The sequence below is a fragment of the Schistocerca cancellata genome, chromosome 4 (assembly GCF_023864275.1).
Source record: "Schistocerca cancellata isolate TAMUIC-IGC-003103 chromosome 4, iqSchCanc2.1, whole genome shotgun sequence".
Classification (NCBI taxonomy): Eukaryota; Metazoa; Arthropoda; class Insecta; order Orthoptera; family Acrididae; genus Schistocerca; species Schistocerca cancellata.
Genome location: NC_064629.1, coordinates 821,021,946 through 821,037,576, shown reverse-complemented (window position 1 = coordinate 821,037,576; position 15,631 = coordinate 821,021,946). Strand labels below are relative to the sequence as shown.

The following is a 15,631-nucleotide window of genomic DNA, read 5'->3' as shown; positions in this document are numbered from 1 at the left end:
AAATCAATAACTACATTAACAAAGTGTTTTGGACAAGTTTTAATAACAGTACAGCTGTACAAGGATTTTACAGACAATGAACTTTGCACATGATTTTCAGGTAAACGTTAGTTAATTATCAATAATCTGCACCATATCACAGAACTCCAACATAAACAAATATTCTCTAATTAGAGACTGAATGCAGGAATTTGGCATATTTGGATGTAACTGCTTTATGGGTTCAGTGATTTATGGCACCTTTAAATTTCCAAGTAATGGGTCATCTGCTATGTCCCGAGTTATTTTCATATAAATCCAAAGAAAATAAAGAAGAAAATGATGGGTGGTAAATTAGTTCTACCATCCATATCCAGTTACCTATTACAATACCAATAAATGAAGCATTTCAAAGGCATGCTGCTAGATTTGTTTCAGGTGCATTCAGCTAGCATCTGAGTTTTATGGAAATGCTACGTGAACTGAAATGGGATTCCCTGGAGGGAAAACTACACTAGTGAGAAAATTTAGAAAACCAGATTTTGTGCCTGATTGCAGAAACGTTCTACTGCCATTTGACGTAAGGATCATGGAAACCAGATATGGGAAATTTGGGCTCATACTGAGGCATACAGTCAGCCATTTTTCCCTTTCTCCATCTTCATCTTCAAGTGGAACAGGAAAGGAAATCGCTTGCACTTGGTACACAGTACATTCTGCCATGCATTGTGTGGTGGTATGTAGATGTACTGTAGATGCCACGAGGTGCAGTATAAATGTTTTGACTTAATTTTTTGTCTACATACTGGCACAAACAAACATTAAATTACACTCTTCTCTGCCGTCAGATGTCACTGACGACTTTGCGTCATTATTATAAACATATAATGGAGAAAACAGGTGGAAATTACAATAGTGGTAAATTTGCACATGGCCTTCTACACACCAAAGACAACTTGTTTGGATGTGCGTGACTCAAATGACAGAAATAAAGTGGGACAACAAAAATGTACAAAAGAACTGGTACTAAATTACCTAGTGAATGGAGCAGAGGTAACAAAAACCAATCTAAAATATCAATATAGGTGAAACATCAATTTTTGAGATGATGTGCGTCATATGTTTTCAGTCTGAGACTCATTCTGAAGCATAGTGTACATTGTTCTGAAACTTCCTGACTGATTACAACAGTGAGCTATACCTGGACTAGATCCTGTAACCTTGTCTTGTATATCCAAGATGTACCAAAATGATGTAAGTGCATGTACACAGGAAAGTAATAGATACATCCCCTTGTAATTATGAAAAGGAATCAGTTAAATGTTGCTATGGCACATAATTACATTATCACATCTGAGCATTTTTTTGTGTGTCTTTAAAAGACTTTTTGCCTTAATCTCACATAAAAGAAATGTCCATAACCATAGAGATAGTATTTAAAACATCATGTCAGATTAGAGTTGAGTGGGTCTTTAATCTTTTGCTTTCTTCAACCACAGTTGGTCTGATGAGCACTCTATTTACAGGAGTATCCTTTTGAGATTTGGTATAGGAAAGGATGTGAAAATAATTTGGCTGACACCTTATCATGGGTACCTGTAAGAATGGAAAATGAAGGAAGCCTGTGCAAAGAGCAAAGAAATGTCCTTTTATTATTTCTCAAAAATGCTGAGTATATGACAGGAACGCTAACATGGAGTAGGAACTTAGCAGCTGAGCAGGATTTGGATGACATATGGACCCTAGGTAAAGAGGAGATTGTTAGAAGAATATTCCAAGGATAGTTGGAAAGGATACCAGTTGGTCTATAAGGGTATCTCATTCTGAAGAACTTTGAGAGGAACCGGAAACTGGCAATTGTGCATCCCTCCAAAGTGGGTGGAACAACTAGTTTGACACAATCATGCAGTGTATGCCCATTATGATACTAAGAAGTGTGCAGCATGTATGAGAAAGGATAATTATTCTGAACACTTTTCCTTCACAGTGAAATGGATATTAAAATGATGTGATGTTTGTCAGTGAATGAAGGTGCACACTGGCACTAAGGACAGAGAAGTACTCTATTCTTCCTGAGGGTCTATGAGATTTGGTGACAGCTACCAATTAACTTGTATGCATTCAGGTTCCAACTTGGTGTGTTCACAGTCACATTTATAATAAAACAATACCTTTTTTTCACTACCTATAAAGTCAATTGTGTTATAGAATGTTTCTCCTTTCAACCATGACTCTACCACCACTTTAAAATTATTTTCATACAGCTCCCTTCTATCATGTGGTACAATATGGAAAAATATTTTTCCAAGATGTACGAAATTATTTTTGTTTACTTTACTTAATGTAGTCCAAGAAATTCCCAGAGGTTTCCTGTTCCTGGCTGTGAATGAGTGCACATTTGATCTAGTTTCATACATGCGGACATTCTGTTTGACGTAAGTATTTTGAGTATATATAGTTTGCAAACGGTATGTATTTATGATCAACAAAGTATTGACTGCATGAAGTTAAATTACTTGAATCAAAATTACGTCTAATTGCTTTCTACTGCTACACGAAAAATTATTTTTCCACAGCACAGTTCCCCTAATGAAGAATTCCACTGATGTGAGTGTGACTGGAAAAGTGCACAAGGTAAGACAGTGGAATGTATATAGTATCTCTTACTTTTTAGAATGAAATTAAAGAAATCATGTATGTCTTTAGTTTTGGAGTTGCTCCATGATCTTACTATATTTCATACACTTCAGTAACTGGGTCACCAAAAACCACAATATTTTATGTTGTCAGTAAACAATGATGTTATACTGGCAATTTCATTGCCTAATAATTTGAAAATTATATCACACAAAAATATGTGTATAATTGCACATTCTCTCTTCAAAGTCACATTCAACTGCCCTTCTGCTAGGAGTAATATATGTGCCTATGTGGAGGTATTACATTATATTATACTATATACAGCTGTCTCAGTGAATCTGAATTGCATTCTTGTCACTGTGGTGGATACCATAAAGATGAACAGCTGCTTCACACTGTAGTATAAAATGTCTACAGTATTAAGCATTTACAGAATGTGATAGTTGGTCAAACATCTAGGATTATATTTCCAAGAACAGTGACGGTACACAAGAATGTTAGCTGATGTTAGCACACATTACAGCTAATAAAATTTTGACCTTTCATTTTTAGTAACTTAAGCCCTTAGAAGTTCATTCCTGACTTCTGAAGACTATTGTAGAAAACAAAGAACAAATTAAAGAACTTCCTTGATTTTGTACTCATCATTGTGATTTAAAGTTCGTTGATGTGGCTACGTGGGCAAGAGTCTAACTACAATTCCAAAGGTTCAGAATTAAATCCTCAATTGCTCTTTGGATTTTTTCTGTCACTTGTCACTTTTTTATCATGTGGCAACTATTTGTTAATGAGTACAATGCCAAGCTGCACTGTGTTTAGGAGTCCATGGCAGACCCTAAGTCACCTCCGTAGCTGGCATGACAAGACAGTTCAAGTATCAGGGGGGGTCAAGGACGTATCGGGAGGTATACCCTTTTGTACACTAGGTACACTGGCGAAGTACAGATACGAAAATCAGCCATGGCCAGCTCAAAAGGCACTATCAAATCATTTGTCTGAACCGATTCAGGGAAACCACATAAAACCTAAACCTCGGTGGAGACTAAAGGATTCGAACACCGCTCCTTCCAAGTAAGAGCACAGCATAAGATAGTGCCGCCTCGCTAGCTCGACGGCAATGAGGCCGCTAAAGACGGAAGTACTTTGTCAGTTCCAAAAAATAGAGGGAAAATGAACCATGTAGTTTTTTAAAAACAATCATTCATTATTTACGAACTTCCAACATGCTGGAATAATTGCAAGTCAGCAACTTCTGTTAATTAGAAGGACGAAAACCCAGCCAAAGTTGCAAATTTCCCTTTTTTTATTTACTCGATTACTAGATTCGGGCAGAGATCCATTTTCAAATCGTACCATTTTGACTATCTGTTACGATGATTTGAAAATGAGTACGACCCGAAACTAATCATCGAGTAAATAAAAAAAATGTAAATTGCAACTTTGGCTGGTGTTTCGTTGTATATTCATTATTTGCGTAGAACGATAGGGAGTTAGCTGGTGGTACTTAAAAAATGCTACACGGATTTTGGTCGAAGTCTGTCCTGTCCTGCCAATGATACGCTACGGCACGTCCCTCAAGAGATGTTCTGTCGTTCGACCTCATATGCCGTGTGGAGTTCTCTAGCTTTTATCGTGTATCCGACGGTTTTCGTGACAACACTTTACCTTAGCACTTCTGTGAACAGGGTGCCACAACAGAGAAGAATATCCGCTTACTAAATTATCTGTTTCTGGCATTTCCAGAGCTGGCAAACACAGTTCGTACCGCTGCATACAAATAACAACAATAACTTCGCAGGAGTCAACTTTTCACAGTTTCAAAGTACCCGCACACCGTTTTGTAAAGCGATGGCGTAAGATTCTGCTCTCTCGCGTACATAACCACGGTGCAACCTACTTTTGTCGTGTAGCAAATAAGAAATCCTGAATCCCTATCGAACTGTTATTCCGGTAACTAACGTCGAAAAGAAAGTCTGGGCGAGCGCGAAAGTTTACATCTTTAAATTTCAAGGAACGATAATTCTTGAAGGTCCTGCATGACGACGAGACGTAAAGTGTCTAGTAAATGAAGACGCTTCACGATATGTTTCTCGCTTCCGGGCTACAGAGATAAATTATATCACCAAAGCCAAGCGGATATCCTGCCGCACTGTTTGGTCTGCAGGGTCCCGTGTAGACAATACGTCCACTAACAGAACTCAGCGACGGACTTCAGACGAACTTATTTGCTATACATTATCACACTCCATCCGGTGACTTTCCTCGTCGATGTATATACTGGATGGTCCTCCGAGTAGCGATCAGTGCGTTGTCCACCTACTAACACGGCGTGCTCACTAGAAAGGATACACCCCGACGACCCACATTGTCGCTGCACATCGTCGCCTATGCCGCCATTTAACGTATAATGTATACAGTGAGTACAAAGCCGTGATATGGATTCCTGGAACAGTCTAGCAAACCCCTAGGTAGATGAAGCGCAGAAAACCCAAGAGCATGAGAACGGAAGACGGTAGCCAAGTATTAATAGGAACGAAAGACCTCAGCAAATTAGGGTCGATGTTGTTTCAATAGTTATCCATAGGTTACCGGTACTGGCAAGGAACATAGGCATCAGCTTGCTTCGGTCGGCCCAACTTTACGTGCAAACTGATGTCTAGATATTGATTTCCCTATGGGGAAGGAAACTTACCCGCCAGAATAAGTGCAATTATTTGAGTCTGCATGAAATGCGTGAAGAGGTGTAAATGATCACCAATGGCATTTCCTAGAGGCTAAAAATCAAATAATCTATACATGACGATCAGAACACTCACGTTACCGAGAGACCACTCAGTATACATGCTGGTCCATTGATCGTGACCGTGCCAAATGTCTCACGAAATAAGCGTCAAACGAAAAAAACTACAAAGAACGAAACTTGTCTAGCTTGAAGGGGGAAACCAGATGGCGCTATGGTTAGCCCGCTAGATAGGTCAAACGGATATCAACTGCATTTTTTAAATAGGAACCCCATTTTTATTACATATTCGTGTAGTACGTAAAGAAATATGAATGTTTTAGTTGGACCACTTTTTTCGCTTTGAGATAGATGGCGCTGTAATAGTCACAAACATATGGCTCACAATTTTAGACGAACAGTTGGTAACAAGTAGGTTTTTTAAATTAAAATACAGAAGGTAGGTACGTTTGAACATTTTATTTCGGTTGTTCCAATGTGATACATATACCTTTGTGAACTTATCATTTCTGAGAACGCATGCTGTTACAGCGTGATTATCTGTAAATACCACATTAATGCAATAAAAGCTCAAAATGATGTCCGTCCACCTCAATGCATATGGCAATACGTGTAACGACATTCCTCTCAACAGCGAGTAGTTCGCCTTCCTTGATGTTCACACATGCATTGACAATGCGCTGACGCATGTTGTCAGGCGTTGTCGGTGGATCACGATAGCAAATATCCTTCAACTTTCCTCACAGAAAGAAATCCAGGGACGTCAGATCCGGTGAACGTGCTTCGACGACCAATCCACCTGTCATGAAATATGCTATTCAATACTGCCGCCGCCACCCCTATTCGCTTTGCCTTGCCTGCCACATACCGGCGGTAAACACGTCATCCAATACCAGGACTCGAACCTGCTACCTGCGAGTCGAACTCCACTCCACTGCACTACACTACACTGAACGAAGGTGGGTTATTCTTCTGGCCTAAACATCCCACGGTCCACTGTTTCCGATGTGATAGTGAAGTGGAAACGTGATGAAACAAGTACAGCACAAAAGCATGTAGCTTAAACAGAAACTATATTTGCCACTGACAGTAATTGGCTGCAGACTCTTCGTTCTGCTTGCACACTTTAAAGAGCCGTTAGTCGACCATGGCGTAAAGAAAATGACGTAACAGTTAAATCAAGATTCGCTGACATCAAATAGTCTGCAGGATTATACAGACAGCTATGATCAATCAGTACTGGAGTCGCGAGAGACACACATTATTTTAAGAATACAATGTAAGCCTTCAGATACAACAAGCCATGACAATATGCCGGGTGAAAACCTTATAAATGTATTTCGAAAAGCATGTATAAATAAGATACGAGTGCCCAAATGAATAACATATGTACAGCGATATCCAGTGTCACGAACATTAGAGCAAATAATCTAATGTCACAGAGCAGAAGCAGCACAGCTCTATTCTCGTGAGGAGAAATGGTACAGTAATAGTGTCATCTACGAATGATCAAAAACTGTTGGATGGGCGGGTATCAAAAATTTTGTTTTGTCAACATCGTAAAGAGATCACCATACTTGAAATGTCCGACGAAACGCTAAACTGGCTCATCTTAGGGAAGATATAAGACAGCTGAGTCACTTCCGTGCCAACATCTGTTTGCTATCAAGTGATGTTCAACGTGGCTTCTTAAGCTAGCCACAATGTGTTTACTCTTCCTTCCACTGCACCCCCCCCCCCTCTCTCTCTCTCTCTCTCTCTCTCTCTCTCTCTCTCTCTCTCTCTCTCTCTACACACACACACACACACACACTGAAATCCGACCTTAGATATACACTATGTGATCAAAAGTATCCGGACACCCCAGAAAACATACGTTTTTCATGTTAGGTGCATTGTGCTGCCACTTACTGCTAGGTACTCCATATAAGAGACCTCAGTAGCCATTAGACATCGTGAGAGAGCAGAATGGGGCGCTCCGCGGAACTCACGGACTTCGAATATGGTCAGGTGACTGGGTGTCACTAGTGTCATATCTGTACGCGAGATTTTCACACTCCTAAACATCCCTAGGTCCACTGTTTCCGATGTGATAGTGAAGTGGAAACGTGAAGGGACACGTACAGCACAAAAGCGAACAGGCTACCTCGTCTGTTGAGTGACACAGACGCAGACAGTTGAAGAGGGTCATAATGTGTAATAGGCAGACATCTATCCAGACCATCACACAGGAATTCCAAACTGCACCAGGATCCAATTCAAGTACTGTGGCAGTAAGGTGGGAGGTGAGAAAACTGATTTCATGGTCTAGCGGCTGCTCATAAGCCACACATCACGCCGATAAATGCCAAATGACGCCTCGCTTGGTGTAACGAGGGTAAACATGGACGATTGAACAGTGGAAAAACATTGGGTGAAGTGGTGATTCACAGTACACAATGTGGCGATCCGATGGCTGGGTGTGGGTATGGCGAATGCCCGGTGAACGTCATCTGCCTGTGTGTGTAGTGCCCACAGTAAAATTCGGAGGCGGTGGTGTTAAGGTGTGGTCGTGTGTTTCACGGGGGGGTCTTGCACCCCTTGTTGTTTTGGGTGGCACTATCACAGCACAGGCCTACATTGATGTTTTAAGCACCTTCTTGTTTCCCACTGTTGAAGAGCAATTCGGGGATGGCGATTGCATCTTTCAACAGTATCGAGCACTTCTTCATAATGCACGGTCCGTTGCGGAGTGGTTACACGACAGTAATATCCCTGTAACGGACTGGCCTGCACATAGTCCTGACCTGAATCCCACAGAACACATTTGGTATGTTTTGGAACGCGGACTTCGTGCGAGGCCTCACCGAGCGACGTCGATACCTCTCCTCAGTGCACCACTCCGTCAAGAAGAGGGTGCCATTCCCCAAGAATCCTTCCGGCACGTGATTGAACATATGCCTGCGAGAGTGGAAGCTGTCATCATGGCCAATGGTGGGCCAACACCATACTGAATTCCATCATTAGCGATGGAGGGCGCCACGAACTTTTAAGTAATTTTCAGCCAGGTGTCCGGATACTTTTGATCACATAGTGTAGATATTAGGTGGCTTCCCTACGCCGATTAAGGAGAATATCATTGTAGTTCCTGTGAAAGAGAAACTAAGGAGCTTCTTCCCCACCCTTACCCTATCTGGGATCATCTTTCCTCTCTAATGACCTTGTCGTCGACAGGACGTTCAACAAATTCTAATCTTACTTCTGACTACGGAGATTTGAAAGAAATAAGCGAAATGCTCTAGCAGACCAGAATTTACCGCAACAAAATAAAAGCACTTTCGACGTGAACAAATGATGCTGCCGCATGCAATGCGCACAAACTTTTCCTGTGACGTCATTTTTAAGCTGTGTGTATACTGGCGTTGAAACAGCCGTCGTGACGAAGTGGATACAAACATACCGCTAGGTTCTCCTTGGGATTTGAAGGTAATGCAAGGAGAAGAAAGTGTCGCGCCAGGTTCTACACTGACATTCGCTTGGAATGTTTTGAAAGAAAGAAAATGAGTCCGCTTAATGACGGCTGGACCCCACTTCCGCAGCCGAGGTCACTAGAACCTAACGCACGCTAGCGTGGTGGCATTCGACGCAGAAGCAGCTTCTTGGAATACTGTAGATTAACAGACATTTAATAGCAAAATTTGGTTACCAAAGGAACGTGACGTGGTGGCGTACATTTCGTGATAATCAGACTGTACGCCAGTACGCTGCTATGTCATATGTGACACAGCTGATGATGATCCTTCCTTAGGATAGGTTACGCACTGCAACACCCGGCGAAGTGAGTGTTGTTCAAAATGCGCAGGTCATGTGTAGGTACCCGATTTCACAATCTCTTCCCATTCACTCCAAATTCATTTATAATATGAATATTGCGTTGTCCTTTAGTATATACATCAACGTCTTTAACATGGCACGAAAACATACTTGGCACTGGCCGCGGTGGTCGTGCGGTTCTAGGCGCTCCAGTCCGGAGCCGCGCTGCTGCTACGGTCGCAGGTCCGAATCCTGCCTCGGGCATGGATGTGTGTGATGTCCTTAGGTTAGTTAGGTTTAAGTACTTGTAAGTTTAGGGGACTGATGACCTTAGCTGTTGAGTCCCATAGTGCTTAAGGCCGTACTTGGCACTTCTGACAAAGTAAGAAGACTTTGCAAACTACACCACCAGGGTTGTGTCAAGGAAGTGGAAAATTCCCTGGCCTACCACCAAGGGCTCAGCACTGAAAAGAGGATTATCAAAGTTCGAATGGTTAAAATCGAATAAAAAGTGAACTACAGATATATGTTTGTCCTAACACTCTTAAGCATGTTTCCCGCAAAGCTTTGCATTTCTGCGCAATCTATGTTTGCAGGTTAACGAAGCTAAAGACTAGAGAAGCGAAGGCGTTAAAGAAAATGTCATGTAACAGATAATTATCACCGTAGAGTCACAAGAGTCATAAATAATGCATTATCTGGCAAAAGGCTAAACATGTACTTGAAACAACATGTTAACACAACAGTACTTTTTATCCGATTTAACCAGGTAGACGAAATAGCAGTTTTCTTAGCCCCTCCGTTGCCCACACCGAAACTTACAAGAGGACCGTAAGAAGTTCCCCTCACCGATTTGATACATATTGACAGGACGTGTAAAGCGTTACTACGATTTCAACATACGTACACAGGAAGACGCAAACCTCAACAGTTTTCTAGAAAATTTTAGGCGTGCTTCTACACTTTGTATGGTCGCTAGCATTCAAGCAGTCCGCAGCTGAGCGAGTAAGCGGTTAGTTTGGTAAGCACGAGGTTCCTAAATCGAATCTGGCTACTGGCGCATTTTTTCTTCATTCCCACGCTGTTCTATCAACGTGCAATATTAAAGTAACCCCCCCCCCCTGGTGCAGCCCCGCGTCGTTTATTTCTACATTCAGACGAAGAGCCATAGAAAACGACAACAAAATTGTGCGTACATCATCTAACAGAATAGGGAGATGGCTTCTAGAGAAGACTACATAAAAATTCATTCATACAGTATCAGTCGTCTGTTCCAATATTCTGTGACATGCTTCGATATGCATGGTACGCCACTAAAGTGTGTAATGAACGAGAACAGTTTATGAATGTAAACAAAGTTTGTTTTGCAGCAGACACACTGAAAAATCGTGCACATGCAAAAATATGGGGTTCATCACATGTGCGGTATGTCGCAATAATGATTGTTTTTCCATGTTTCTACGATTATCATCATCCTGATTTGTACAGTACTCCAAGGTTAAATATTATACTTGTCACAAATGCAGAGACAATAATAAAAATGAAATGATTTATACAGATTTGTTTGAAAGATCTCGTTTACACACCCAGTCAATACGAATCAAATCCTTAAGTTTATTGGCTTCCAGTACGTGCCCATACTGCCATCTCAACAGTGGATGATAGGACAGTGTGTTCCGAGAACTCAGAACATTCATTATGGTGAATCCGTGAGTACGACGTTACACTGGCTAGACTTATCATTTGACGCCATACAAGTGATTTTGTGTCAGTTACAACACAACACCCAGTTCCCGAGCGGAGAAAATCTCTAAACCTGGACCGTTCGGTTAGCAACTGGGTAGTAGTTGGTACCGTCCCCTTTTACGTTTATTTTGCGGTGTCTCTTCCTGTCATTTTAGTAAAGCCAATCAGTACCCCTAAAAATAATGGAGTCCCTTTTCTCGGTCTCCGTTAGCCACAGTTTCTTCAGGAATTCGTGGTTTACACATTTTGTGTCTTTTGACCTCCAGTGTTTCGTACTAGAAGATTAAATGTGCTGCCGTTTCATCCCTCGTACCACATAGTCTGCACTTAGGGGGTTCCTTTCCTATACCCATCGTGTACAGCTGTTCCTCGGAAATCTCACTACTGGTCAGTAAGCTTACTACGAGTTTAACTCTGCCAACTGTTCCAAACCTTGGATTACAGAACTTATGTTTTGAACATGGTTTCGGCATCGCTAGCTTGCCATGTTTTTGTTTGTGTGTTGTTGTACGTTTTTCCTTTATTAGGAATCGAAGTGAAAATATGGAGTTTCAATGAGGTGATTAAAACACAGCCGAAAGAGAAATCTGCTGGCAAAGATCTGGGTGACGTTATCACGTTGGCTTTCGGTATTGGAATATTGCAGTACGGGAGCACCGAAAATGATGTAGCATGGTCACATGCTGCTATTAATTGCACATACTGTTCCACTCAACTGTGTTGAGTAACATTGTTAAAACGACACATATGCAATTCGGTGAATAATAAGGGAAGAACTAATAAAAAAACACACGAACTTCTATTTTCAAAAACACTATCCAGTCATATTAATGTGACCACCTCTCAAAAGCCTAAATAACCAACTTTCGCAGTGTAGACCGCTGCGATACATGCAGGAAGAGTGTCAGCGAGGTTCTGAAACGTACCAACAGATATGTGGAGCCTTTCGCCTCCAGTGCCGTAGCCTGTGCACTACGTTTCTCGGGTGACGATCCACTACGCGAACAGCCCGATCAAGATGGTCTCGCAGGGTCTCGATTGGAGTTAAATCAAGGGGCTCTGGTGGTCAGTGAAGAACGGTAAATACATCCTGGTGCTCTTCGAACCACGCACGTACGTACACTGCGAGCTGTGTGACACGTTGCATTGTCCTGCTGGTAGATGCCATCGTACCGAGGAAAAACAAACCGCATGTAAGGTTGGGCATGGTCTACAAGCGTAGACGCATTCTTGTGCTGATACCCTGTGCCTGCCACAATGACGAGCTCACCGAAGGAATGCCACGAAAACATTCCTACGACGATAACGTTCACTCCACCAGCCTGGACCCTTCCGACGTTTGTTGCATGGTGATAGCTTTCCGAAATCTCACACCGAAGGAGCACAAAACGTAATTCGTCTAAAACTGCCATCTGTCGCCACTCAGTGGACGTCCGGTTGCGGTATTGGTGTGAAAGGTCCAGGCTTCGTCGCCGATGAATAGCAGTCAGCACGAGTGCATGAACCAGACGCCTACTGCGGAGGCCCATACTCAGCAACGTTCGCTGAACAGTCGGTGAGGAGCTATATAGGCAGCCCCTTGGTTCATATGAGCGGTCAGTTGCTCGATAATTGCACGTCTATTCACCTCTACAAATCTCCGCAGCCCTCGTTCACTCCAGTCGTCTATGGTCTCGGATAGCACAATTTTGCCATGCGCAGTATTAGTTTAACCACGGCGGCAAGAGAACAGTTAAACTTAGCCGCGTTCGGAAACGTTTCCACCCTTGGTCATGACCTTTTGGACGTCACATAAACCGCTCCGTTTCCACATTACGACAACGACTGCACAAATTTCCGCGTCGCCCGACACGCTTTATATGCCTTCCATTGCAGGTGCTGCCACTTGCAGTCTGTAAATGGTTATTGCACGTTGACGTTTAACATAGGCAGTAGTCACAACGTGACTGGACCGCGTATGACTTTTAGGTACTACATATACAAACTTTTTCATTCAAGTGTTTAGCTTTTTGCAAAAGAATACCTGATATGTGACTATTGTGAATTGTAAGGGTGATAGAGGTCCGCCAGGTTGGCCGTGCGGTCTAACGCACGGCTTTCCAGGCGGGAAGGAGCGCCTGGTCCCCGGCACGAATCCGCCCGGCAGATGTGTGTCGAGGTCCGGTGAACCGGCCAGTCTGTGGATGGTTTTTAGGCGGTTTTCCATCTGCCTCGGCGAATGCGGACTGGTTCTCCTGATTCCGCCTCAGTTACACTATGTCGGCGATTGCTGCGCAAACAAGTTCTCCACGTACGCGTACACCACCATTACGCTACCACGCAAACATAGGGTTACACTCGTCTGGTGTGAGACGTTCCCTGGGGGGTCCACCGGGGGCCGAACCGCACAATAACCCTGGGTTCGGTGTGGGGCGACGGAGTGGTGAAGTGGACTGCCGTAGTCGTCGTGGAGTTGTGGACCACTGCGGCTGCGGCGGGGACGGAGCATCTCCGTCGTTTCTAGGCCCCCGGTTAACATACAACACAATACAAAAGGGTGATAGATGCATGTTAGATCGTACTGGCTCTTCATCGGGATGTACTCCTGCAGCCTTTAGAGTCGTTAAATTCAAACATCGACTGTACACAAAAGCAGAGTGCTTTTCAGGTAAATGATTTTGATGGGTGGTAGAAAAGACACGTCTTCATGTTTTAACACTTTACCGTCCGCACGTCTCGTACAAATTTATTCGCTTGGCGCCGGCAGCGCTATGTCGGATTACTTGGCTTGCCGCCGGCCGCTTGTCACCTTTCCGACAAGCTTCAAACACATTGACTTTTGCGCGCTTTAATTTTCCGGAAATTCTCTATTTTGCCGTATCGTTCCACAAACTCGAATTTTCTTTTCAAGTAACTTCTCTGCAAGTTCTACACTGTTATAATAATTATCCATGCAGAGGTGATGGCACTTTCCGTCAGAAGGTGTCAATAGTTCCTCACTGATTTTGCTAAAAGCTGTCCAGCGCCGGAATATATCTTGAATGAGGAAATGTATCCCGTACTCGAATCACAAATGAGTATGACGTATTTCGTAATTTTCGACGGATTGTCAAATTTAAAATTTAACCGTCCGTGCCACGGTATCATTCCTTCATCAGTTGAGATGTTTTGACGTAGATTATACGTTTCTTTAAACTTTTGGAAAAATAATCAATTACGAATTGCACTTTGACAAGCCGGTCGCCATTATCCAGTTTATTGTTGCTGTAGGAAAAATGTAAAAATGTTAATATTTGTCTGAATCGGTCGCGGAACATCGTTTTGCGAAATATCGGTGTGTATCAACGGATTCGTTGACCAACAATAATTGATCCTTGCTTTTCTTCTAATTCCCATAAGGATAGCAAGCCCAAACCATTTTATAAGTTCGAGTCCCGTAACGTCGACAAATTTGGCATTTTTTAAATCCAGTTTCCTTCTATCGCAATTTCGACTGTAGTACTTTTTGGTTTCGTTGCTAATATATTCAAATAGATCGTTCCCAATATATAACTGTACGATATCCTCGACACTGTGTATCTTTCGGAAATATGTTTGGACCCGGGGATCCTTCAAATTTATTATTGATTCTCGGTAAATCAAAGTCTGACCAGTGTGCACTGTCTTCTTCGTCTGATTCAGCCGAATCGGTTAGCAACCGTAGCGTTCGCCGAATTCTTCTTGGACGCATTCCACTATCTTCCTACGATTCTACTTCACATTCATTTTTTTGACATCCAATGTCTTCTTCCCAATCGGCCAAGTCGCCCGGAACGTCAGACAAGACGTTCGCGCATTCATCGTAAATAATCCTATTGTCTCTTTCGACCACCATGATGAAAGGGCACAAGTACTTATAAAAACAAAACACCTGTTGACGTGTGTAACTTATTGTTACTTAAACAAAACAACACAACGCAAAAGATACTAACGTGGTGTCAGCCCGCGCTACTATGCTCACGACACCACTGTGGTGTCGCCGGACGGCATAGTGTTAAAAGCATTTTTATTCGGTTTTAGTCGTTCGAGCTCGGATACTCCCCTTATCAATGTCGCACTGCATCAATTATTACAATTAATATGTACATCGCCCAGTGTCTGCACTACTTACACAGGCGTCACTTTAACCAGTATTACAAAAGAGAAACTAATGCCTTGTACGTAATACACGGAACTGCTTTTTATGCAATGCTAATTTCTTCTCCATGCTCAGGCAAGACGCAGATATCAAAATGCTTATATAAAGAAACTACAGTTCTGGCGACTCTCTTTCAGTTTCTTCACAATATCATTGTACCTGTCCAAGAACTGAAGATCCGTGGGAAAAGTTACGTACTCTCAATTTAGTTCTAGTGATAGCAATGTGATGTGCGTCGTACTAAAGCCATTGTCAAAATAAGGAAATGTTTTAGTTCTGCTACAGAATGTCTTAATTTGCCGTTACAGGTAATGGTGATAGCTCAACCGTAGCACGTGGTTTCCAGGCGGTTTTCGCGTTCTGCAAGTTCGACTTTTGAAGTGGCTTGCTCTTAAATACCAACATGGAAATTATACAACAGCTGCTAGCATGGCAAACACCAGTTGTCTTACACGACGCAAACAATTAAGAAGTGATCGACAACACCCATAAAAACCACACAACAATGCGCATGAAACAGTATAGTCATATTTATTTAATAAACAAAAGGTGGAAAGAGATTTTTTTACTACATGAAA

The 15,631-nt window shown here is 42.4% G+C and overlaps 1 protein-coding gene across 5 annotated transcripts in view; it reads right to left on the bottom strand.

The window, feature by feature from the left end:
- The window catches only part of LOC126184844 (formin-binding protein 1-like), a 368,779-nt gene that overhangs the window by 79,769 nt on the left and 273,379 nt on the right, over window positions 1–15,631 (bottom strand). The gene's annotated exons all lie outside the window — the stretch shown is intronic.